This window comes from Phyllobates terribilis, unplaced genomic scaffold (assembly GCF_046119375.1).
Source record: "Phyllobates terribilis strain yellow unplaced genomic scaffold, ASM4611937v1 Scaffold_138__1_contigs__length_4804227, whole genome shotgun sequence".
Lineage (NCBI taxonomy): Eukaryota > Metazoa > Chordata > Amphibia > Anura > Dendrobatidae > Phyllobates > Phyllobates terribilis.
This window is the reverse complement of record NW_027362898.1, coordinates 423666-447888: the sequence shown is the minus strand read 5'-3', so window position 1 is coordinate 447888 and position 24223 is coordinate 423666. Positions and strand designations below refer to the sequence as shown.

At 45.5% G+C, this 24223-nt stretch overlaps 17 non-coding genes and 2 pseudogenes across 17 annotated transcripts; all 19 read right to left on the bottom strand.

The window, feature by feature from the left end:
• Positions 1-261: 261 nt before the first annotated feature.
• Positions 262-452, bottom strand: LOC141205171 (U2 spliceosomal RNA). Its single transcript, XR_012275945.1, has one exon. It is a non-coding gene; the product is annotated as a U2 spliceosomal RNA (small nuclear RNA).
• Positions 453-1572: 1120 nt separating this feature from the next.
• LOC141205170 (U2 spliceosomal RNA) lies at positions 1573-1763 on the bottom strand. The gene has a single exon (XR_012275944.1). It is a non-coding gene; the product is annotated as a U2 spliceosomal RNA (small nuclear RNA).
• A 1120-nt stretch (positions 1764-2883) lies between these two features.
• Positions 2884-3074, bottom strand: LOC141205401 (U2 spliceosomal RNA). The gene has a single exon (XR_012276168.1). It is a non-coding gene; the product is annotated as a U2 spliceosomal RNA (small nuclear RNA).
• A 1121-nt stretch (positions 3075-4195) lies between these two features.
• On the bottom strand, positions 4196-4386 carry LOC141205397 (U2 spliceosomal RNA). Its single transcript, XR_012276164.1, has one exon. It is a non-coding gene; the product is annotated as a U2 spliceosomal RNA (small nuclear RNA).
• Positions 4387-5512: 1126 nt separating this feature from the next.
• On the bottom strand, positions 5513-5703 carry LOC141205341 (U2 spliceosomal RNA). Its single transcript, XR_012276108.1, has one exon. It is a non-coding gene; the product is annotated as a U2 spliceosomal RNA (small nuclear RNA).
• Positions 5704-6825: 1122 nt separating this feature from the next.
• On the bottom strand, positions 6826-7007 carry LOC141205435 (U2 spliceosomal RNA). The gene has a single exon (XR_012276201.1). It is a non-coding gene; the product is annotated as a U2 spliceosomal RNA (small nuclear RNA).
• Positions 7008-7531: 524 nt separating this feature from the next.
• On the bottom strand, positions 7532-7647 carry LOC141205517 (U2 spliceosomal RNA; annotated as a pseudogene).
• Positions 7648-8762: 1115 nt separating this feature from the next.
• LOC141205169 (U2 spliceosomal RNA) lies at positions 8763-8953 on the bottom strand. Its single transcript, XR_012275943.1, has one exon. It is a non-coding gene; the product is annotated as a U2 spliceosomal RNA (small nuclear RNA).
• Positions 8954-10073: 1120 nt separating this feature from the next.
• Positions 10074-10264, bottom strand: LOC141205405 (U2 spliceosomal RNA). Its single transcript, XR_012276172.1, has one exon. It is a non-coding gene; the product is annotated as a U2 spliceosomal RNA (small nuclear RNA).
• Positions 10265-11384: 1120 nt separating this feature from the next.
• Positions 11385-11575, bottom strand: LOC141205365 (U2 spliceosomal RNA). Its single transcript, XR_012276132.1, has one exon. It is a non-coding gene; the product is annotated as a U2 spliceosomal RNA (small nuclear RNA).
• Positions 11576-12697: 1122 nt separating this feature from the next.
• On the bottom strand, positions 12698-12888 carry LOC141205383 (U2 spliceosomal RNA). The gene has a single exon (XR_012276150.1). It is a non-coding gene; the product is annotated as a U2 spliceosomal RNA (small nuclear RNA).
• Positions 12889-14008: 1120 nt separating this feature from the next.
• On the bottom strand, positions 14009-14199 carry LOC141205168 (U2 spliceosomal RNA). The gene has a single exon (XR_012275942.1). It is a non-coding gene; the product is annotated as a U2 spliceosomal RNA (small nuclear RNA).
• A 1120-nt stretch (positions 14200-15319) lies between these two features.
• On the bottom strand, positions 15320-15510 carry LOC141205382 (U2 spliceosomal RNA). Its single transcript, XR_012276149.1, has one exon. It is a non-coding gene; the product is annotated as a U2 spliceosomal RNA (small nuclear RNA).
• Positions 15511-16633: 1123 nt separating this feature from the next.
• LOC141205167 (U2 spliceosomal RNA) lies at positions 16634-16824 on the bottom strand. The gene has a single exon (XR_012275941.1). It is a non-coding gene; the product is annotated as a U2 spliceosomal RNA (small nuclear RNA).
• Positions 16825-17944: 1120 nt separating this feature from the next.
• On the bottom strand, positions 17945-18135 carry LOC141205378 (U2 spliceosomal RNA). The gene has a single exon (XR_012276145.1). It is a non-coding gene; the product is annotated as a U2 spliceosomal RNA (small nuclear RNA).
• Positions 18136-19257: 1122 nt separating this feature from the next.
• LOC141205450 (U2 spliceosomal RNA) lies at positions 19258-19451 on the bottom strand. Its single transcript, XR_012276215.1, has one exon. It is a non-coding gene; the product is annotated as a U2 spliceosomal RNA (small nuclear RNA).
• A 964-nt stretch (positions 19452-20415) lies between these two features.
• On the bottom strand, positions 20416-20531 carry LOC141205516 (U2 spliceosomal RNA; annotated as a pseudogene).
• Positions 20532-21656: 1125 nt separating this feature from the next.
• Positions 21657-21847, bottom strand: LOC141205165 (U2 spliceosomal RNA). The gene has a single exon (XR_012275939.1). It is a non-coding gene; the product is annotated as a U2 spliceosomal RNA (small nuclear RNA).
• A 1120-nt stretch (positions 21848-22967) lies between these two features.
• On the bottom strand, positions 22968-23158 carry LOC141205164 (U2 spliceosomal RNA). The gene has a single exon (XR_012275938.1). It is a non-coding gene; the product is annotated as a U2 spliceosomal RNA (small nuclear RNA).
• Between the last annotated feature and the right edge of the window lie 1065 nt (positions 23159-24223).

The window sequence follows — 24223 nt, the reverse complement described above, 5'->3', positions numbered from 1 at the left end:
CTGTTTATCCAAAAGGAAGTATAGAGGGAGAGCTAGATAGATAGCATTGCATTACATTACATTACATGGCAATGCAATGCACAGTTGCTGAAGTTGAACCAAAATGAGCTTGTCATCTGGCTTCTGCAACTTTTAACATGAAAAATCCAATGAGGAGAAGAAAAGCAAAGCCAAAGAGTCCATCCCAAAATCCGACAAACAAGCAAAATGAACAAAAAGCATTGAATTCAATTCTTTCTGATTTTAGAAACTGCATTAAAGAAGGGGTGCACCGGTCCTGGAGATACTGCAATACCAGGTCAATGCGTGGAGTGGACAGAGCAAGCTCTTTTTCCATCTCCCTGTTCTAAAAATCCATTTAATATATGGTCCCCAGATAGGGGACGTATCAGATATTAAACTGATAAGAACAGATACTACACTTGATCTTAGCCAAAAGGCCGAGAAGCGATAACCAGATTTGGTTTCCGACTACGGTGCCACCCAAGGATTCTGAAAAGTCCATTTGTGGAGATGGCCACCTGGACTCCCGTTAAGAAGACATGCTGTCAACCTCTAGATCCCTCACATGCCTGCACTTTTCGGCTTGCTGCTGCTGCAATCCACGCGTTTTAGATCTGCATAACTCCACCTCTTTTAGCACAGTACCCTCAACCCCCGGCTGTTCCCACCCGCCTCAACACCGTTGGAAGGGAGGAGAACCAATTAAGGCGGGGGGGTGGTGGAACGAGCAGCTGTCTACCCTTAGCAGGAGGGTTGCTGATTAATTACCTCTCCTGCTGCTGCTGCTGCTGGCTGTCCAGCAGCAGACTGAAGGTGGCTGCTGCTGTGTGCAGGTATATAAAGGCTCAGAGCCTATTATGACACGCGCAGCCAGCGTTCCATTGCCACATTCCGTCTACTGCAGGCGGGATACCTGGATGGCTGAATGTCACTGAGAAGCTCACAGAGACTGCCATAAGCAACAGTTTAAAAGAATGCCACAGACTAATCAACCAAACTTTTTGGGTTGGTTTCTCTTTTATAGTCTGCAGGCATTAAATGAAAGAAGTCAGTGTTCCAGCAGAGGGAGACAACGTTTCAGAAAAGGCATTGTAGCAAACCAAAAAAGAAATTTTAAGCGCAGCAGAGTAACCAGCTCACATACCTGTTAGCTCAGGTGAGTTTAAAAGGCTGCTGTTGATAACAAGGGCATTTGCTAAATAGATGGTGTGTGTGCAACAATATACTGAAAGGTCAATTATATTGTGCAGCTTATCTCACCACCTGTAGTTATTTAGGTGAAAGCTCCAAAATGCTTGCCTAATATGTCTGTTTATCCAAAAGGAAGTATAGAGGGAGAGCTAGATAGATAGCATTGCATTACATTACATTACATGGCAATGCAATGCACAGTTGCTGAAGTTGAACCAAAATCAGCTTGTCATCTGGCTTCTGCAACTTTTAACATGAAAAATCCAATGAGGAGAAGAAAAGCAAAGCCAAAGAGTCCATCCCAAAATCCGACAAACAAGCAAAATGAACAAAAAGCATTGAATTCAATTCTTTCTGATTTTAGAAACTGCATTAAAGAAGGGGTGCACCGGTCCTGGAGATACTGCAATACCAGGTCAATGCGTGGAGTGGACAGAGCAAGCTCTTTTTCCATCTCCCTGTTCTAAAAATCCATTTAATATATGGTCCCCAGATAGGGGACGTATCAGATATTAAACTGATAAGAACAGATACTACACTTGATCTTAGCCAAAAGGCCGAGAAGCGATAACCAGAATTGGTTTCCGACTACGGTGCCACCCAAGGATTCTGAAAAGTCCATTTGTGGAGATGGCCACCTGGACTCCCGTTAAGAAGACATGCTGTCAACCTCTAGATCCCTCACATGCCTGCACTTTTCGGCTTGCTGCTGCTGCAATCCACGCGTTTTAGATCTGCATAACTCCACCTCTTTTAGCACAGTACCCTCAACCCCCGGCTGTTCCCACCCGCCTCAACACCGTTGGAAGGGAGGAGAACCAATTAAGGCGGGGGGGTGGTGGAACGAGCAGCTGTCTACCCTTAGCAGGAGGGTTGCTGATTAATTACCTCTCCTGCTGCTGCTGCTGCTGGCTGTCCAGCAGCAGACTGAAGGTGGCTGCTGCTGTGCGCAGGTATATAAAGGCTCAGAGCCTATTATGACACGCACAGCCAGCGTTCCATTGCCACATTCCGTCTACTGCAGGCGGGATACCTGGATGGCTGAATGTCACTGAGAAGCTCACAGAGACCGCCATAAGCAACAGTTTAAAAGAATGCCACAGACTAATCAACCAAACTTTTTGGGTTGGTTTCTCTTTTATAGTCTGCAGGCATTAAATGAAAGAAGTCAGTGTTCCAGCAGAGGGAGACAACGTTTCAGAAAAGGCATTGTAGCAAACCAAAAAAGAAATTTTAAGCACAGCAGAGTAACCAGCTCACATACCTGTTAGCTCAGGTGAGTTTAAAAGGCTGCTGTTGATAACAAGGGCATTTGCTAAATAGATGGTGTGTGTGCAACAATATACTGAAAGGTCAATTATATTGTGCAGCTTATCTCACCACCTGTAGTTATTTAGGTGAAAGCTCCAAAATGCTTGCCTAATATGTCTGTTTATCCAAAAGGAAGTATAGAGGGAGAGCTAGATAGATAGCATTGCATTACATTACATTACATGGCAATGCAATGCACAGTTGCTGAAGTTGAACCAAAATGAGCTTGTCATCTGGCTTCTGCAACTTTTAACATGAAAAATCCAATGAGGAGAAGAAAAGCAAAGCCAAAGAGTCCATCCCAAAATCCGACAAACAAGCAAAATGAACAAAAAGCATTGAATTCAATTCTTTCTGATTTTAGAAACTGCATTAAAGAAGGGGTGCACCGGTCCTGGAGATACTGCAATACCAGGTCAATGCGTGGAGTGGACAGAGCAAGCTCTTTTTCCATCTCCCTGTTCTAAAAATCCATTTAATATATGGTCCCCAGATAGGGGACGTGTCAGATATTAAACTGATAAGAACAGATACTACACTTGATCTTAGCCAAAAGGCCGAGAAGCGATAACCAGAATTGGTTTCCGACTACGGTGCCACCCAAGGATTCTGAAAAGTCCATTTGTGGAGATGGCCACCTGGACTCCCATTAAGAAGACATGCGGTCAACCTCTAGATCCCTCACATGCCTGCACTTTTCGGCTTGCTGCTGCTGCAATCCACGCGTTTTAGATCTGCATAACTCCACCTCTTTTAGCACAGTACCCTCAACCCCCGGCTGTTCCCACCCGTCTCAACACCGTTGGAAGGGAGGAGAACCAATTAAGGCGGGGGGGGGGGTGGAACGAGCAGCTGTCTACCCTTAGCAGGAGGGTTGCTGATTAATTACCTCTCCTGCTGCTGCTGCTGCTGGCTGTCCAGCAGCAGACTGAAGGTGGCTGCTGCTGTGCGCAGGTATATAAAGGCTCAGAGCCTATTATGACACGCGCAGCCAGCGTTCCATTGCCACATTCCGTCTACTGCAGGCGGGATACCTGGATGTCTGAATGTCACTGAGAAGCTCACAGAGACCGCCATAAGCAACAGTTTAAAAGAATGCCACAGACTAATCAACCAAACTTTTTGGGTTGGTTTCTCTTTTATAGTCTGCAGGCATTAAATGAAAGAAGTCAGTGTTCCAGCAGAGGGAGACAACGTTTCAGAAAAGGCATTGTAGCAAACCAAAAAAGAAATTTTAAGCGCAGCAGAGTAACCAGCTCACATACCTGTTAGCTCAGGTGAGTTTAAAAGGCTGCTGTTGATAACAAGGGCATTTGCTAAATAGATGGTGTGTGTGCAACAATATACTGAAAGGTCAATTATATTGTGCAGCTTATCTCACCACCTGTAGTTATTTAGGTGAAAGCTCCAAAATGCTTGCCTAATATGTCTGTTTATCCAAAAGGAAGTATAGAGGGAGAGCTAGATAGATAGCATTGCATTACATTACATTACATGGCAATGCAATGCACAGTTGCTGAAGTTGAACCAAAATGAGCTTGTCATCTGGCTTCTGCAACTTTTAACATGAAAAATCCAATGAGGAGAAGAAAAGCAAAGCCAAAGAGTCCATCCCAAAATCCGACAAACAAGCAAAATGAACAAAAAGCATTGAATTCAATTCTTTCTGATTTTAGAAACTGCATTAAAGAAGGGGTGCACCGGTCCTGTAGATACTGCAATACCAGGTCAATGCGTGGAGTGGACAGAGCAAGCTCTTTTTCCATCTCCCTGTTCTAAAAATCCATTTAATATATGGTCCCCAGATAGGGGACGTATCAGATATTAAACTGATAAGAACAGATACTACACTTGATCTTAGCCAAAAGGCCGAGAAGCGATAACCAGAATTGGTTTCCGACTACGGTGCCACCGAAGGATTCTGAAAAGTCCATTTGTGGAGATGGCCACCTGGACTCCCGTTAAGAAGACATGCTGTCAACCTCTAGATCCCTCACATGCCTGCACTTTTCGGCTTGCTGCTGCTGCAATCCACGCGTTTTAGATCTGCATAACTCCACCTATTTTAGCACAGTACCCTCAACCCCCGGCTGTTCCCACCCGCCTCAACACCGTTGGAAGGGAGGAGAACCAATTAAGGCGGTGGGGGGGGGGGGGTGGAACGAGCAGCTGTCTACCCTTAGCAGGAGGGTTGCTGATTAATTACCTCTCCTGCTGCTGCTGCTGCTGGCTGTCCAGCAGCAGACTGAAGGTGGCTGCTGCTGTGCGCAGGTATATAAAGGCTCAGAGCCTATCATGACACGCGCAGCCAGCGTTCCATTGCCACATTCCGTCTACTGCAGGCGGGATACCTGGATGGCTGAATGTCACTGAGAAGCTCACAGAGACCGCCATAAGCAAGAGTTTAAAAGAATGCCACAGACTAATCAACCAAACTTTTTGGGTTGGTTTCTCTTTTATAGTCTGCAGGCATTAAATGAAAGAAGTCAGTGTTCCAGCAGAGGGAGACAACGTTTCAGAAAAGGCATTGTAGCAAACCAAAAAAGAAATTTTAAGCGCAGCAGAGTAACCAGCTCACATACCTGTTAGCTCAGGTGAGTTTAAAAGGCTGCTGTTGATAACAAGGGCATTTGCTAAATAGATGGTGTGTGTGCAACAATATACTGAAAGGTCAATTATATTGTGCAGCTTATCTCACCACCTGTAGTTATTTAGGTGAAAGCTCCAAAATGCTTGCCTAATATGTCTGTTTATCCAAAAGGAAGTATAGAGGGAGAGCTAGATAGATAGCATTGCATTACATTACATTACATGGCAATGCAATGCACAGTTGCTGAAGTTGAACCAAAATGAGCTTGTCATCTGGCTTCTGCAACTTTTAACATGAAAAATCCAATGAGGAGAAGAAAAGCAAAGCCAAAGAGTCCATCCCAAAATCCGACAAACAAGCAAAATGAACAAAAAGCATTGAATTCAATTCTTTCTGATTTTAGAAACTGCATTAAAGAAGGGGTGCACCGGTCCTGGAGAAACTGCAATACCAGGTCAATGCGTGGAGTGGACAGAGCAAGCTCTTTTTCCATCTCCCTGTTCTAAAAATCCATTTAATATATGGTCCCCAGATAGGGGACGTATCAGATATTAAACTGATAAGAACAGATACTACACTTGATCTTAGCCAAAAGGCCGAGAAGCGATAACCAGAATTGGTTTCCGACTACGGTGCCACCCAAGGATTCTGAAAAGTCCATTTGTGGAGATGGCCACCTGGACTCCCGTTAAGAAGACATGCTGTCAACCTCTAGATCCCTCACATGCCTGCACTTTTCGGCTTGCTGCTGCTGCAATTCACGCGTTTTAGATCTGCATAACTCCACCTCTTTTAGCACAGTACCCTCAACCCCCGGCTGTTCCCACCCGCCTCAACACCGTTGGAAGGGAGGAGAACCAATTAAGGCGGGGGGGGGGGGTGGAACGAGCAGCTGTCTACCCTTAGCAGGAGGGTTGCTGATTAATTACCTCTCCTGCTGCTGCTGCTGCTGGCTGTCCAGCAGCAGACTGAAGGTGGCTGCTGCTGTGCGCAGGTATATAAAGGCTCAGAGCCTATTATGACACGCGCAGCCAGCGTTCCATTGCCACATTCCGTCTACTGCAGGCGGGATACCTGGATGGCTGAATGTCACTGAGAAGCTCACAGAGACCGCCATAAGCAACAGTTTAAAAGAATGCCACAGACTAATCAACCAAACTTTTTGGGTTGGTTTCTCTTTTATAGTCTGCAGGCATTAAATGAAAGAAGTCAGTGTTCCAGCAGAGGGAGACAACGTTTCAGAAAAGGCATTGTAGCAAACCAAAAAAGAAATTTTAAGCGCAGCAGAGTAACCAGCTCACATACCTGTTAGCTCAGGTGAGTTTAAAAGGCTGCTGTTGATAACAAGGGCATTTGCTAAATAGATGGTGTGTGTGCAACAATATACTGAAAGGTCAATTATATTGTGCAGCTTATCTCACCACCTGTAGTTATTTAGGTGAAAGCTCCAAAATGCTTGCCTAATATGTCTGTTTATCCAAAAGGAAGTATAGAGGGAGAGCTAGATAGATAGCATTGCATTACATTACATTACATGGCAATGCAATGCACAGTTGCTGAAGTTGAACCAAAATGAGCTTGTCATCTGGCTTCTGCAACTTTTAACATGAAAAATCCAATGAGGAGAAGAAAAGCAAAGCCAAAGAGTCCATCCCAAAATCCGACAAACAAGCAAAATGAACAAAAAGCATTGAATTCAATTCTTTCTGATTTTAGAAACTGCATTAAAGAAGGGGTGCACCGGTCCTGGAGATACTGCAATACCAGGTCAATGCGTGGAGTGGACAGAGCAAGCTCTTTTTCCATCTCCCTGTTCTAAAAATCCATTTAATATATGGTCCCCAGATAGGGGACGTATCAGATATTAAACTGATAAGAACAGATTTTTTGATTGAAGCTGCATCCAAGGCACTGAAAAATGTGACCGAAGTCACACCAAAACAGCGCACGAGGCGAGGATTCATGTGGACCCTTCTCGGAAGAGAGGGTCCCCAATAAACCATCCCCATCCCTCCGAGCCAGAAGGCCACAGCGAGGGTCAGGGATCTCCGATGCTCTCCCTAGCCGAAGCCGGAGAAGAGCCGTTTTCGTGCTCCCAGCTTCCATCTAGGCTGCCACCCTAGTGGAGCTGGAGCCTGTGTTGGTTTCTCAGCCCAAAGCTGACCGGACCTCCGACCGGGTTTATAAAAATTCCCCTTCCTAGCCCGGAGGCCAGGAATAGGGGGGGTTGCTCAGAAAGTATGATTGGCAATGGTGCGGCGTGCTACGAAGCCAAGTCTTTCTGGGGTTCCCAGTCCCAGTAAGCTTGGACTCCCACCAGGGCGCCTACTCCTGGGGCACATTGCTCCAAAGCCCTCACACTTACCCAGCCTAGTGACTTCGATCCTGGAGGGCCATGTTTTCCATCAGATAACTCTATGAGCCACCTGGCGTACTAACAAGTGCACCAAACCAGTGTGTAATATGCATCAATTTACTAGGGCAGCCCAAGGACAAAACTGCCTTTTCAAAAGATACTACACTTGATCTTAGCCAAAAGGCCGAGAAGCGATAACCAGAATTGGTTTCCGACTACGGTGCCACCGAAGTATTCTGAAAAGTCCATTTGTGGAGATGGCCACCTGGACTCCCGTTAAGAAGACATGCTGTCAACCTCTAGATCCCTCACATGCCTGCACTTTTCGGCTTGCTGCTGCTGCAATCCACGCGTTTTAGATCTGCATAACTCCACCTCTTTTAGCACAGTACCCTCAACCCCCGGCTGTTCCCACCCGCCTCAACACCGTTGGAAGGGAGGAGAACCAATTAAGGCGGGGGGGGTGGAACGAGCAGCTGTCTACCCTTAGCAGGAGGGTTGCTGATTAATTACCTCTCCTGCTGCTGCTGCTGGCTGTCCAGCAGCAGACTGAAGGTGGCTGCTGCTGTGCGCAGGTATATAAAGGCTCAGAGCCTATTATGACACGCGCAGCCAGCGTTCCATTGCCACATTCCGTCTACTGCAGGCGGGATACCTGGATGGCTGAATGTCACTGAGAAGCTCACAGAGACCGCCATAAGCAACAGTTTAAAAGAATGCCACAGACTAATCAACCAAACTTTTTGGGTTGGTTTCTCTTTTATAGTCTGCAGGCATTAAATGAAAGAAGTTAGTGTTCCAGCAGAGGGAGACAACGTTTCAGAAAAGGCATTGTAGCAAACCAAAAAAGAAATTTTAAGCGCAGCAGAGTAACCAGCTCACATACCTGTTAGCTCAGGTGAGTTTAAAAGGCTGCTGTTGATAACAAGGGCATTTGCTAAATAGATGGTGTGTGTGCAACAATATACTGAAAGGTCAATTATATTGTGCAGCTTATCTCACCACCTGTAGTTATTTAGGTGAAAGCTCCAAAATGCTTGCCTAATATGTCTGTTTATCCAAAAGGAAGTATAGAGGGAGAGCTAGATAGATAGCATTGCATTACATTACATTACATGGCAATGCAATGCACAGTTGCTGAAGTTGAACCAAAATGAGCTTGTCATCTGGCTTCTGCAACTTTTAACATGAAAAATCCAATGAGGAGAAGAAAAGCAAAGCCAAAGAGTCCATCCCAAAATCCGACAAACAAGCAAAATGAACAAAAAGCATTGAATTCAATTCTTTCTGATTTTAGAAACTGCATTAAAGAAGGGGTGCACCGGTCCTGGAGATACTGCAATACCAGGTCAATGCGTGGAGTGGACAGAGCAAGCTCTTTTTCCATCTCCCTGTTCTAAAAATCCATTTAATATATGGTCCCCAGATAGGGGACGTATCAGATATTAAACTGATAAGAACAGATACTACACTTGATCTTAGCCAAAAGGCCGAGAAGCGATAACCAGAATTGGTTTCCGACTACGGTGCCACCCAAGGATTCTGAAAAGTCCATTTGTGGAGATGGCCACCTGGACTCCCGTTAAGAAGACATGCTGTCAACCTCTAGATCTCTCACATGCCTGCACTTTTCGGCTTGCTGCTGCTGCAATCCACGCGTTTTAGATCTGCATAACTCCACCTCTTTTAGCACAGTACCCTCAACCCCCGGCTGTTCCCACCCGCCTCAACACCGTTGGAAGGGAGGAGAACCAATTAAGGCGGGGGGGGGGTGGAACGAGCAGCTGTCTACCCTTAGCAGGAGGGTTGCTGATTAATTACCTCTCCTGCTGCTGCTGCTGCTGGCTGTCCAGCAGCAGACTGAAGGTGGCTGCTGCTGTGCGCAGGTATATAAAGGCTCAGAGCCTATTATGACACGCGCAGCCAGCGTTCCATTGCCACATTCCGTCTACTGCAGGCGGGATACCTGGATGGCTGAATGTCACTGAGAAGCTCACAGAGACCGCCATAAGCAAGAGTTTAAAAGAATGCCACAGACTAATCAACCAAACTTTTTGGGTTGGTTTCTCTTTTATAGTCTGCAGGCATTAAATGAAAGAAGTCAGTGTTCCAGCAGAGGGAGACAACGTTTCAGAAAAGGCATTGTAGCAAACCAAAAAAGAAATTTTAAGCGCAGCAGAGTAACCAGCTCACATACCTGTTAGCTCAGGTGAGTTTAAAAGGCTGCTGTTGATAACAAGGGCATTTGCTAAATAGATGGTGTGTGTACAACAATATACTGAAAGGTCAATTATATTGTGCAGCTTATCTCACCACCTGTAGTTATTTAGGTGAAAGCTCCAAAATGCTTGCCTAATATGTCTGTTTATCCAAAAGGAAGTATAGAGGGAGAGCTAGATAGATAGCATTGCATTACATTACATTACATGGCAATGCAATGCACAGTTGCTGAAGTTGAACCAAAATGAGCATGTCATCTGGCTTCTGCAACTTTTAACATGAAAAATCCAATGAGGAGAAGAAAAGCAAAGCCAAAAAGTCCATCCCAAAATCCGACAAACAAGCAAAATGAACAAAAAGCATTGAATTCAATTCTTTCTGATTTTAGAAACTGCATTAAAGAAGGGGTACACCGGTCCTGGAGATACTTCAATACCAGGTCAATGCGTGGAGTGGACAGAGCAAGCTCTTTTTCCATCTCCCTGTTCTAAAAATCCATTTAATATATGGTCCCCAGATAGGGGACGTATCAGATATTAAACTGATAAGAACAGATACTACACTTGATCTTAGCCAAAAGGCCGAGAAGCGATAACCAGAATTGGTTTCCGACTACGGTGCCACCCAAGGATTCTGAAAAGTCCATTTGTGGAGATGGCCACCTGGACTCCCGTTAAGAAGACATGCTGTCAACCTCTAGATCCCTCACATGCCTGCACTTTTCGGCTTGCTGCTGCTGCAATCCACGCGTTTTAGATCTGCATAACTCCACCTCTTTTAGCACAGTACCCTCAACCCCCGGCTGTTCCCACCCGCCTCAACACCGTTGGAAGGGAGGAGAACCAATTAAGGCGGGGGGGGGGTGGAACGAGCAGCTGTCTACCCTTAGCAGGAGGGTTGCTGATTAATTACCTCTCCTGCTGCTGCTGCTGCTGGCTGTCCAGCAGCAGACTGAAGGTGGCTGCTGCTGTGCGCAGGTATATAAAGGCTCAGAGCCTATTATGACACGCGCAGCCAGCGTTCCATTGCCACATTCCGTCTACTGCAGGTGGGATACCTGGATGGCTGAATGTCACTGAGAAGCTCACAGAGACCGCCATAAGCAACAGTTTAAAAGAATGCCACAGACTAATCAACCAAACTTTTTGGGTTGGTTTCTCTTTTATAGTCTGCAGGCATTAAATGAAAGAAGTCAGTGTTCCAGCAGAGGGAGACAACGTTTCAGAAAAGGCATTGTAGCAAACCAAAAAAGAAATTTTAAGCGCAGCAGAGTAACCAGCTCACATACCTGTTAGCTCAGGTGAGTTTAAAAGGCTGCTGTTGATAACAAGGGCATTTGCTAAATAGATGGTGTGTGTGCAACAATATACTGAAAGGTCAATTATATTGTGCAGCTTATCTCACCACCTGTAGTTATTTAGGTGAAAGCTCCAAAATGCTTGCCTAATATGTCTGTTTATCCAAAAGGAAGTATAGAGGGAGAGCTAGATAGATAGCATTGCATTACATTACATTACATGGCAATGCAATGCACAGTTGCTGAAGTTGAACCAAAATGAGCTTGTCATCTGGCTTCTGCAACTTTTAACATGAAAAATCCAATGAGGAGAAGAAAAGCAAAGCCAAAGAGTCCATCCCAAAATCCGACAAACAAGCAAAATGAACAAAAAGCATTGAATTCAATTCTTTCTGATTTTAGAAACTGCATTAAAGAAGGGGTGCACCGGTCCTGGAGATACTGCAATACCAGGTCAATGCGTGGAGTGGACAGAGCAAGCTCTTTTTGCATCTCCCTGTTCTAAAAATCCATTTAATATATGGTCCCCAGATAGGGGACGTATCAGATATTAAACTGATAAGAACAGATACTACACTTGATCTTAGCCAAAAGGCCGAGAAGCGATAACCAGAATTGGTTTCCGACTACGGTGCCACCCAAGGATTCTGAAAAGTCCATTTGTGGAGATGGCCACCTGGACTCCCGTTAAGAAGACATGCTGTCAACCTCTAGATCCCTCACATGCCTGCACTTTTCGGCTTGCTGCTGCTGCAATCCACGCGTTTTAGATCTGCATAACTCCACCTCTTTTAGCACAGTACCCTCAACCCCCGGCTGTTCCCACCCGCCTCAACACCGTTGGAAGGGAGGAGAACCAATTAAGGCGGGGGGGGGGGGTGGAACGAGCAGCTGTCTACCCTTAGCAGGAGGGTTGCTGATTAATTACCTCTCCTGCTGCTGCTGCTGCTGGCTGTCCAGCAGCAGACTGAAGGTGGCTGCTGCTGTGCGCAGGTATATAAAGGCTCAGAGCCTATTATGACACGCGCAGCCAGCGTTCCATTGCCACATTCCGTCTACTGCAGGTGGGATACCTGGATGGCTGAATGTCACTGAGAAGCTCACAGAGACCGCCAAAAGCAACAGCTTAAAAGAATGCCACAGACTAATCAACCAAACTTTTTGGGTTGGTTTCTCTTTTATAGTCTGCAGGCATTAAATGAAAGAAGTCAGTGTTCCAGCAGAGGGAGACAACGTTTCAGAAAAGGCATTGTAGCAAACCAAAAAAGAAATTTTAAGCGCAGCAGAGTAACCAGCTCACATACCTGTTAGCTCAGGTGAGTTTAAAAGGCTGCTGTTGATAACAAGGGCATTTGCTAAATAGATGGTGTGTGTGCAACAATATACTGAAAGGTCAATTATATTGTGCAGCTTATCTCACCACCTGTAGTTATTTAGGTGAAAGCTCCAAAATGCTTGCCTAATATGTCTGTTTATCCAAAAGGAAGTATAGAGGGAGAGCTAGATAGATAGCATTGCATTACATTACATTACATGGCAATGCAATGCACAGTTGCTGAAGTTGAACCAAAATGAGCTTGTCATCTGGCTTCTGCAACTTTTAACATGAAAAATCCAATGAGGAGAAGAAAAGCAAAGCCAAAGAGTCCATCCCAAAATCCGACAAACAAGCAAAATGAACAAAAAGCATTGAATTCAATTCTTTCTGATTTTAGAAACTGCATTAAAGAAGGGGTGCACCGGTCCTGGAGATACTGCAATACCAGGTCAATGCGTGGAGTGGACAGAGCAAGCTCTTTTTCCATCTCCCTGTTCTAAAAATCCATTTAATATATGGTCCCCAGATAGGGGACGTATCAGATATTAAACTGATAAGAACAGATACTACTCTTGATCTTAGCCAAAAGGCCGAGAAGCGATAACCAGAATTGGTTTCCGACTACGGTGCCACCCAAGGATTCTGAAAAGTCCATTTGTGGAGATGGCCACCTGGACTCCCGTTAAGAAGACATGCTGTCAACCTCTAGATCCCTCACATGCCTGCACTTTTCGGCTTGCTGCTGCTGCAATCCACGCGTTTTAGATCTGCATAACTCCACCTCTTTTAGCACAGTACCCTCAACCCCCGGCTGTTCCCACCCGCCTCAACACCGTTGGAAGGGAGGAGAACCAATTAAGGCGGGGGGGGGGTGGAACGAGCAGCTGTCTACCCTTAGCAGGAGGGTTGCTGATTAATTACCTCTCCTGCTGCTGCTGCTGCTGGCTGTCCAGCAGCAGACTGAAGGTGGCTGCTGCTGTGCGCAGGTATATAAAGGCTCAGAGCCTATTATGACACGCGCAGCCAGCGTTCCATTGCCACATTCCGTCTACTGCAGGTGGGATACCTGGATGGCTGAATGTCACTGAGAAGCTCACAGAGACCGCCATAAGCAACAGTTTAAAAGAATGCCACAGACTAATCAACCAAACTTTTTGGGTTGGTTTCTCTTTTATAGTCTGCAGGCATTAAATGAAAGAAGTCAGTGTTCCAGCAGAGGGAGACAACGTTTCAGAAAAGGCATTGTAGCAAACCAAAAAAGAAATTTTAAGCGCAGCAGAGTAACCAGCTCACATACCTGTTAGCTCAGGTGAGTTTAAAAGGCTGCTGTTGATAACAAGGGCATTTGCTAAATAGATGGTGTGTGTGCAACAATATACTGAAAGGTCAATTATATTGTGCAGCTTATCTCACCACCTGTAGTTATTTAGGTGAAAGCTCCAAAATGCTTGCCTAATATGTCTGTTTATCCAAAAGGAAGTATAGAGGGAGAGCTAGATAGATAGCATTGCATTACATTACATTACATGGCAATGCAATGCACAGTTGCTGAAGTTGAACCAAAATGAGCTTGTCATCTGGCTTCTGCAACTTTTAACATGAAAAATCCAATGAGGAGAAGAAAAGCAAAGCCAAAGAGTCCATCCCAAAATCCGACAAACAAACAAAATGAACAAAAAGCATTGAATTCAATTCTTTCTGATTTTAGAAACTGCATTAAAGAAGGGGTGCACCGGTCCTGGAGATACTGCAATACCAGGTCAATGCGTGGAGTGGACAGAGCAAGCTCTTTTTCCATCTCCCTGTTCTAAAAATCCATTTAATATATGGTCCCCAGATAGGGGACGTATCAGATATTAAACTGATAAGAACAGATACTACACTTGATCTTAGCCAAAAGGCCGAGAAGCGATAACCAGAATTGGTTTCCGACTACGGTGCCACCCAAGGATTCTGAAAAGTCCATTTGTGGAGATGGCCACCTGGACTCCCGTTAAGAAGACATGCTGTCAACCTCTAGATCCCTCACATGCCTGCACTTTTCGGCTTGCTGCTGCTGCAATCCACGCGTTTTAGATCTGCATAACTCCACCTCTTTTAGCACAGTACCCTCAACCCCCGGCTGTTCCCACCCGCCTCAACACCGTTGGAAGGGAGGAGAACCAATTAAGGCGGGGGGGGGGTGGAACGAGCAGCTGTCTACCCTTAGCAGGAGGGTTGCTGATTAATTACCTCTCCTGCTGCTGCTGCTGCTGGCTGTCCAGCAGCAGACTGAAGGTGGCTGCTGCTGTGCGCAGGTATATAAAGGCTCAGAGCCTATTATGACACGCGCAGCCAGCGTTCCATTGCCACATTCCGTCTACTGCAGGTGGGATACCTGGATGGCTGAATGTCACTGAGAAGCTAACAGAGACCGCCATAAGCAACAGTTTAAAAGAATGCCACAGACTAATCAACCAAACTTTTTGGGTTGGTTTCTCTCTTATAGTCTGCAGGCATTAAATGAAAGAAGTCAGTGTTCCAGCAGAGGGAGACAACGTTTCAGAAAAGGCATTGTAGCAAACCAAAAAATAAATTTTAAGCGCAGCAGAGTAACCAGCTCACATACCTGTTAGCTCAGGTGAGTTTAAAAGGCTGCTGTTGATAACAAGGGCATTTGCTAAATAGATGGTGTGTGTGCAACAATATACTGAAAGGTCAATTATATTGTGCAGCTTATCTCACCACCTGTAGTTATTTAGGTGAAAGCTCCAAAATGCTTGCCTAATATGTCTGTTTATCCAAAAGGAAGTATAGAGGGAGAGCTAGATAGATAGCATTGCATTACATTACATTACATGGCAATGCAATGCACAGTTGCTGAAGTTGAACCAAAATGAGCTTGTCATCTGGCTTCTGCAACTTTTAACATGAAAAATCCAATGAGGAGAAGAAAAGCAAAGCCAAAGAGTCCATCCCAAAATCCGACAAACAAGCAAAATGAACAAAAAGCATTGAATTCAATTCTTTCTGATTTTAGAAACTGCATTAAAGAAGGGGTGCACCGGTCCTGGAGATACTGCAATACCAGGTCAATGCGTGGAGTGGACAGAGCAAGCTCTTTTTCCATCTCCCTGTTCTAAAAATCCATTTAATATATGGTCCCCAGATAGGGGACGTATCAGATATTAAACTGATAAGAACAGATACTACTCTTGATCTTAGCCAAAAGGCCGAGAAGCGATAACCAGAATTGGTTTCCGACTACGGTGCCACCCAAGGATTCTGAAAAGTCCATTTGTGGAGATGGCCACCTGGACTCCCGTTAAGAAGACATGCTGTCAACCTCTAGATCCCTCACATGCCTGCACTTTTCGGCTTGCTGCTGCTGCAATCCACGCGTTTTAGATCTGCATAACTCCACCTCTTTTAGCACAGTACCCTCAACCCCCGGCTGTTCCCACCCGCCTCAACACCGTTGGAAGGGAGGAGAACCAATTAAGGTGGGGGGGGGGGGGTGGAACGAGCAGCTGTCTACCCTTAGCAGGAGGGTTGCTGATTAATTACCTCTCCTGCTGCTGCTGCTGCTGGCTGTCCAGCAGCAGACTGAAGGTGGCTGCTGCTGTGCGCAGGTATATAAAGGCTCAGAGCCTATTATGACACGTGCAGCCAGCGTTCCATTGCCACATTCCGTCTACTGCAGGCGGGATACCTGGATGGCTGAATGTCACTGAGAAGCTCACTGAGACCGCCATAAGCAACAGTTTAAAAGAATGCCACAGACCAATCAACCAAACTTTTTGGGTTGGTTTCTCTTTTATAGTCTGCAGGCATTAAATGAAAGAAGTCAGTGTTCCAGCAGAGGGAGACAACGTTTCAGAAAAGGCATTGTAGCAAACCAAAAAAGAAATTTTAAGCGCAGCAGAGTAACCAGCTCACATACCTGATAGCTCAGGTGAGTTTAAAAGGCTGCTGTTGATAACAAGGGCATTTGCTAAATAGATGGTGTGTGTGCAACAATATACTGAAAGGTCAATTATATTGTGCAGCTTATCTCACCACCTGTAGTTATTTAGGTGAAAGCTCCAAAATGCTTGCCTAATATGTCTGTTTATCCAAAAGGAAGTATAGAGGGAGAGCTAGATAGATAGCATTGCATTACATTACATTACATGGCAATGCAATGCACAGTTGCTGAAGTTGAACCAAAATGAGCTTGTCATCTGGCTTCTGCAACTTTTAACATGAAAAATCCAATGAGGAGAAGAAAAGCAAAGCCAAAGAGTCCATCCCAAAATCCGACAAACAAGCAAAATGAACAAAAAGCATTGAATTCAATTCTTTCTGATTTTAGAAACTGCATTAAAGAAGGGGTGCACCGGTCCTGGAGATACTGCAATACCAGGTCAATGCGTGGAGTGGACAGAGCAAGCTCTTTTTCCATCTCCCTGTTCTAAAAATCCATTTAATATATGGTCCCCAGATAGGGGACGTATCAGATATTAAACTGATAAGAACAGATACTACACTTGATCTTAGCCAAAAGGCCGAGAAGCGATAACCAGAATTGGTTTCCGACTACGGTGCCACCCAAGGATTCTGAAAAGTCCATTTGTGGAGATGGCCACCTGGACTCCCGTTAAGAAGACATGCTGTCAACCTCTAGATCCCTCACATGCCTGCACTTTTCGGCTTGCTGCTGCTGCAATCCACGCGTTTTAGATCTGCATAACTCCACCTCTTTTAGCACAGTACCCTCAACCCCCGGCTGTTCCCACCCGCTTCAACACCGTTGGAAGGGAGGAGAACCAATTAAGGCGGGGGGGGGGTGGAACGAGCAGCTGTCTACCCTTAGCAGGAGGGTTGCTGATTAATTACCTCTCCTGCTGCTGCTGCTGCTGGCTGTCCAGCAGCAGACTGAAGGTGGCTGCTGCTGTGCGCAGGTATATAAAGGCTCAGAGCCTATTATGACACGCGCAGCCAGCGTTCCATTGCCACATTCCGTCTACTGCAGGCGGGATACCTGGATGGCTGAATGTCACTGAGAAGCTCACAGAGACCGCCATAAGCAACAGTTTAAAAGAATGCCACAGACTAATCAACCAAACTTTTTGGGTTGGTTTCTCTTTTATAGTCTGCAGGCATTAAATGAAAGAAGTCAGTGTTCCAGCAGAGGGAGACAACGTTTCAGAAAAGGCATTGTAGCAAACCAAAAAAGAAATTTTAAGCGCAGCAGAGTAACCAGCTCACATACCTGTTAGCTCAGGTGAGTTTAAAAGGCTGCTGTTGATAACAAGGGCATTTGCTAAATAGATGGTGTGTGTGCAACAATATACTGAAAGGTCAATTATATTGTGCAGCTTATCTCACCACCTGTAGTTATTTAGGTGAAAGCTCCAAAATGCTTGCCTAATATGTCTGTTTATCCAAAAGGAAGTATAGAGGGAGAGCTAGATAGATAGCATTGCATTACATTACATTACATGGCAATGCAATGCACAGTTGCTGAAGTTGAACCAAAATGAGCTTGTCATCTGGCTTCTGCAACTTTTAACATGAAAAATCCAATGAGGAGAAGAAAAGCAAAGCCAAAGAGTCCATCCCAAAATCCGACAAACAAGCAAAATGAACAAAAAGCATTGAATTCAATTCTTTCTGATTTTAGAAACTGCATTAAAGAAGGGGTGCACCGGTCCTGGAGATACGGCAATACCAGGTCAATGCGTGGAGTGGACAGAGCAAGCTCTTTTTCCATCTCCCTGTTCTAAAAATCCATTTAATATATGGTCCCCAGATAGGGGACGTATCAGATATTAAACTGATAAGAACAGATACTACACTTGATCTTAGCCAAAAGGCCGAGAAGCGATAACCAGAATTGGTTTCCGACTACGGTGCCACCCAAGGATTCTGAAAAGTCCATTTGTGGAGATGGCCACCTGGACTCCCGTTAAGAAGACATGCTGTCAACCTCTAGATCCCTCACATGCCTGCACTTTTCGGCTTGCTGCTGCTGCAATCCACGCGTTTTAGATCTGCATAACTCCACCTCTTTTAGCACAGTACCCTCAACCCCCGGCTGTTCCCACCCGCCTCAACACCGTTGGAAGGGAGGAGAACCAATTAAGGCGGGGGGGGGGGGTGGAACGAGCAGCTGTCTACCCTTAGCAGGAGGGTTGCTGATTAATTACCTCTCCTGCTGCTGCTGCTGCTGGCTGTCCAGCAGCAGACTGAAGGTGGCTGCTGCTGTGCGCAGGTATATAAAGGCTCAGAGCCTATTATGACACGCGCAGCCAGCGTTCCATTGCCACATTCCGTCTACTGCAGGCGGGATACCTGGATGGCTGAATGTCACTGAGAAGCTCACAGAGACCGCCATAAGCAACAGTTTAAAAGAATGCCACAGACTAATCAACCAAACTTTTTGGGTTGGTTTCTCTTTTATAGTCTGCAGGCATTAAATGAAAGAAGTCAGTGTTCCAGCAGAGGGAGACAACGTTTCAGAAAAGGCATTGTAGCAAACCAAAAAAGAAATTTTAAGCGCAGCAGAGTAACCAGCTCACATACCTGTTAGCTCAGGTGAGTTTAAAAGGCTGCTGTTGATAACAAGGGCATTTGCTAAATAGATGGTGTGTGTGCAACAATATACTGAAAGGTCAATTATATTGTGCAGCTTATCTCACCACCTGTAGTTATTTAGGTGAAAGCTCCAAAATGCTTGCCTAATATGTCTGTTTATCCAAAAGGAAGTATAGAGGGAGAGCTAGATAGATAGCATTGCATTACATTACATTACATGGCAATGCAATGCACAGTTGCTGAAGTTGAACCAAAATGAGCTTGTCATCTGGCTTCTGCAACTTTTAACATGAAAAATCCAATGAGGAGAAGAAAAGCAAAGCCAAAGAGTCCATCCCAAAATCCGACAAACAAGCAAAATGAACAAAAAGCATTGAATTCAATTCTTTCTGATTTTAGAAACTGCATTAAAGAAGGGGTGCACCGGTCCTGGAGATACTGCAATACCAGGTCAATGCGTGGAGTGGACAGAGCAAGCTCTTTTTCCATCTCCCTGTTCTAAAAATCCATTTAATATATGGTCCCCAGATAGGGGACGTATCAGATATTAAACTGATAAGAACAGATTTTTTTGATTGAATATATCTTTTATTAGCACAAAAAATAAGTTAACAGACAGTGTACAGTGCCGCAGCCCAGTACACACAGAATTCTACATCATATTTACATAGCATGAGGATACGACGCACTAACTAGACACATCACACCCCTATGCTACACAAAACACTCAATCTGAAAGAAAAAGCATGTCAATCAATACAGTACGACGAACCGTGATAAGGGATGGGGATTGGGAAAAAGGGGATGGGGAGGGGAAAATCACAGGCCCGAAGCTTTATTGAAAGACAAGACACATAAGGGGAGAGGGGGAGGAGGGGTTTAGTCCTCATCCTCGTCCTCCGGACCGTCCACGAAGGAATAGTCTCTGAGCAGGCTGTGGATCAGCCTGCGGCAGTCCTGGATGGACATCCTCTCCCTCCTCAAGATGAGCCGGTTCCTGGCGAACTGATAAGAACAGATTTTTGATTGAAGCTGCATCCAAGGCACTGAAAAATGTGACCGAAGTCACACCAAAACAGCGCACGAGGCGAGGATTCATGTGGACCCTTCCCGGAGGAGAGGGTCCCCAATAAACCATCCCCATCCCTCCGAGCCAGAAGGCCACAGCGAGGGTCAGGGATCTCCGATGCTCTCCCTAGCCGAAGCCGGAGAAGAGCCGTTTTCGTGCTCCCAGCTTCCATCTAGGCTGCCACCCTAGTGGAGCTGGAGCCTGTGTTGGTTTCTCAGCCCAAAGCTGACCGGACCTCCGACCGGGTTTATAAAAATTCCCCTTCCTAGCCCGGAGGCCAGGAATAGGGGGGGTTGCTCAGAAAGTATGATTGGCAAAGGTGCGGCGTGCTACGAAGCCAAGTCTCTCTGGGGTTCCCAGTCCCAGTAAGCTTGGACTCCCACCAGGGCGCCTACTCCTGGGGCACATTGCTCCAAAGCCCTCACACTTACCCAGCCTAGTGACTTCGATCCTGGAGGGCCATGTTTTCCATCAGATAACTCTATGAGCCACCTGGCGTACTAACAAGTGCACCAAACCAGTGTGTAATATGCATCAATTTACTAGGGCAGCCCAAGGACAAAACTGCCTTTTCAAAAGATACTACACTTGATCTTAGCCAAAAGGCCGAGAAGCGATAACCAGAATTGGTTTCCGACTACGGTGCCACCCAAGGATTCTGAAAAGTCCATTTGTGGAGATGGCCACCTGGACTCCCGTTAAGAAGACATGCTGTCAACCTCTAGATCCCTCACATGCCTGCACTTTTCGGCTTGCTGCTGCTGCAATCCACGCGTTTTAGATCTGCATAACTCCACCTCTTTTAGCACAGTACCCTCAACCCCCGGCTGTTCCCACCCGCCTCAACACCGTTGGAAGGGAGGAGAACCAATTAAGGCGGGGGGGGGGGGGGGTGGAACGAGCAGCTGTCTACCCTTAGCAGGAGGGTTGCTGATTAATTACCTCTCCTGCTGCTGCTGCTGCTGGCTGTCCAGCAGCAGACTGAAGGTGGCTGCTGCTGTGCGCAGGTATATAAAGGCTCAGTGCCTATTATGACACGCGCAGCCAGCGTTCCATTGCCACATTCCGTCTACTGCAGGCGGGATACCTGGATGGCTGAATGTCACTGAGAAGCTCACAGAGACCGCCATAAGCAACAGTTTAAAAGAATGCCACAGACTAATCAACCAAACTTTTTGGGTTGGTTTCTCTTTTATAGTCTGCAGGCATTAAATGAAAGAAGTCAGTGTTCCAGCAGAGGGAGACAACGTTTCAGAAAAGGCATTGTAGCAAACCAAAAAAGAAATTTTAAGCGCAGCAGAGTAACCAGCTCACATACCTGTTAGCTCAGGTGAGTTTAAAAGGCTGCTGTTGATAACAAGGGCATTTGCTAAATAAATGGTGTGTGTGCAACAATATACTGAAAGGTCAATTATATTGTGCAGCTTATCTCACCACCTGTAGTTATTTAGGTGAAAGCTCCAAAATGCTTGCCTAATATGTCTGTTTATCCAAAAGGAAGTATAGAGGGAGAGCTAGATAGATAGCATTGCATTACATTACATTACATGGCAATGCAATGCACAGTTGCTGAAGTTGAACCAAAATGAGCTTGTCATCTGGCTTCTGCAACTTTTAACATGAAAAATCCAATGAGGAGAAGAAAAGCAAAGCCAAAGAGTCCATCCCAAAATCCGACAAACATGCAAAATGAACAAAAAGCATTGAATTCAATTCTTTCTGATTTTAGAAACTGCATTAAAGAAGGGGTGCACCGGTCCTGGAGATACTGCAATACCAGGTCAATGCGTGGAGTGGACAGAGCAAGCTCTTTTTCCATCTCCCTGTTCTAAAAATCCATTTAATATATGGTCCCCAGATAGGGGACGTATCAGATATTAAACTGATAAGAACAGATACTACACTTGATCTTAGCCAAAAGGCCGAGAAGCGATAACCAGAATTGGTTTCCGACTACGGTGCCACCCAAGGATTCTGAAAAGTCCATTTGTGGAGATGGCCACCTGGACTCCCGTTAAGAAGACATGCTGTCAACCTCTAGATCCCTCACATGCCTGCACTTTTCGGCTTGCTGCTGCTGCAATCCACGCGTTTTAGATCTGCATAACTCCACCTCTTTTAGCACAGTACCCTCAACCCCCGGCTGTTCCCACCCGCCTCAACACCGTTGGAAGGGAGGAGAACCAATTAAGGCAGGGGGGGGGTGGAACGAGCAGCTGTCTACCCTTAACAGGAGGGTTGCTGATTAATTACCTCTCCTGCTGCTGCTGCTGCTGGCTGTCCAGCAGCAGACTGAAGGTGGCTGCTGCTGTGCGCAGGTATATAAAGGCTCAGAGCCTATTATGACACGCGCAGCCAGCGTTCCATTGCCACATTCCGTCTACTGCAGGCGGGATACCTGGATGGCTGAATGTCACTGAGAAGCTCACAGAGACCGCCATAAGCAACAGTTTAAAAGAATGCCACAGACTAATCAACCAAACTTTTTGGGTTGGTTTCTCTTTTATAGTCTGCAGGCATTAAATGAAAGAAGTCAGTGTTCCAGCAGAGGGAGACAACGTTTCAGAAAAGGCATTGTAGCAAACCAAAAAAGAAATTTTAAGCGCAGCAGAGTAACCAGCTCACATACCTGTTAGCTCAGGTGAGTTTAAAAGGCTGCTGTTGATAACAAGGGCATTTGCTAAATAGATGGTGTGTGTGCAACAATATACTGAAAGGTCAATTATATTGTGCAGCTTATCTCACCACCTGTAGTTATTTAGGTGAAAGCTCCAAAATGCTTGCCTAATATGTCTGTTTATCCAAAAGGAAGTATAGAGGGAGAGCTAGATAGATAGCATTGCATTACATTACATTACATGGCAATGCAATGCACAGTTGCTGAAGTTGAACCAAAATGAGCTTGTCATCTGGCTTCTGCAACTTTTAACATGAAAAATCCAATGAGGAGAAGAAAAGCAAAGCCAAAGAGTCCATCCCAAAATCCGACAAACAAGCAAAATGAACAAAAAGCATTGAATTCAATTCTTTCTGATTTTAGAAACTGCATTAAAGAAGGGGTGCACCGGTCCTGGAGATACTGCAATACCAGGTCAATGCGTGGAGTGGACAGAGCAAGCTCTTTTTCCATCTCCCTGTTCTAAAAATCCATTTAATATATGGTCCCCAGATAGGGGACGTATCAGATATTAAACTGATAAGAACAGATACTACACTTGATCTTAGCCAAAAGGCCGAGAAGCGATAACCAGAATTGGTTTCCGACTACGGTGCCACCCAAGGATTCTGAAAAGTCCATTTGTGGAGATGGCCACCTGGACTCCCGTTAAGAAGACATGCTGTCAACCTCTAGATCCCTCACATGCCTGCACTTTTCGGCTTGCTGCTGCTGCAATCCACGCGTTTTAGATCTGCATAACTCCACCTCTTTTAGCACAGTACCCTCAACCCCCGGCTGTTCCCACCCGCCTCAACACCGTTGGAAGGGAGGAGAACCAATTAAGGCAGGGGGGGGGTGGAACGAGCAGCTGTCTACCCTTAGCAGGAGGGTTGCTGATTAATTACCTCTCCTGCTGCTGCTGCTGGCTGTCCAGCAGCAGACTGAAGGTGGCTGCTGCTGTGCGCAGGTATATAAAGGCTCAGAGCCTATTATGACACGCGCAGCCAGCGTTCCATTGCCACATTCCGTCTACTGCAGGCGGGATACCTGGATGGCTGAATGTCACTGAGAAGCTCACAGAGACCGCCATAAGCAACAGTTTAAAAGAATGCCACAGACTAATCAACCAAACTTTTTGGGTTGGTTTCTCTTTTATAGTCTGCAGGCATTAAATGAAAGAAGTCAGTGTTCCAGCAGAGGGAGACAACGTTTCAGAAAAGGCATTGTAGCAAACCAAAAAAGAAATTTTAAGCGCAGCAGAGTAACCAGCTCACATACCTGTTAGCTCAGGTGAGTTTAAAAGGCTGCTGTTGATAACAAGGGCATTTGCTAAATAGATGGTGTGTGTGCAACAATATACTGAAAGGTCAATTATATTGTGCAGCTTATCTCACCACCTGTAGTTATTTAGGTGAAAGCTCCAAAATGCTTGCCTAATATGTCTGTTTATCCAAAAGGAAGTATAGAGGGAGAGCTAGATAGATAGCATTGCATTACATTACATTACATGGCAATGCAATGCACAGTTGCTGAAGTTGAACCAAAATGAGCTTGTCATCTGGCTTCTGCAACTTTTAACATGAAAAATCCAATGAGGAGAAGAAAAGCAAAGCCAAAGAGTCCATCCCAAAATCCGACAAACAAGCAAAAT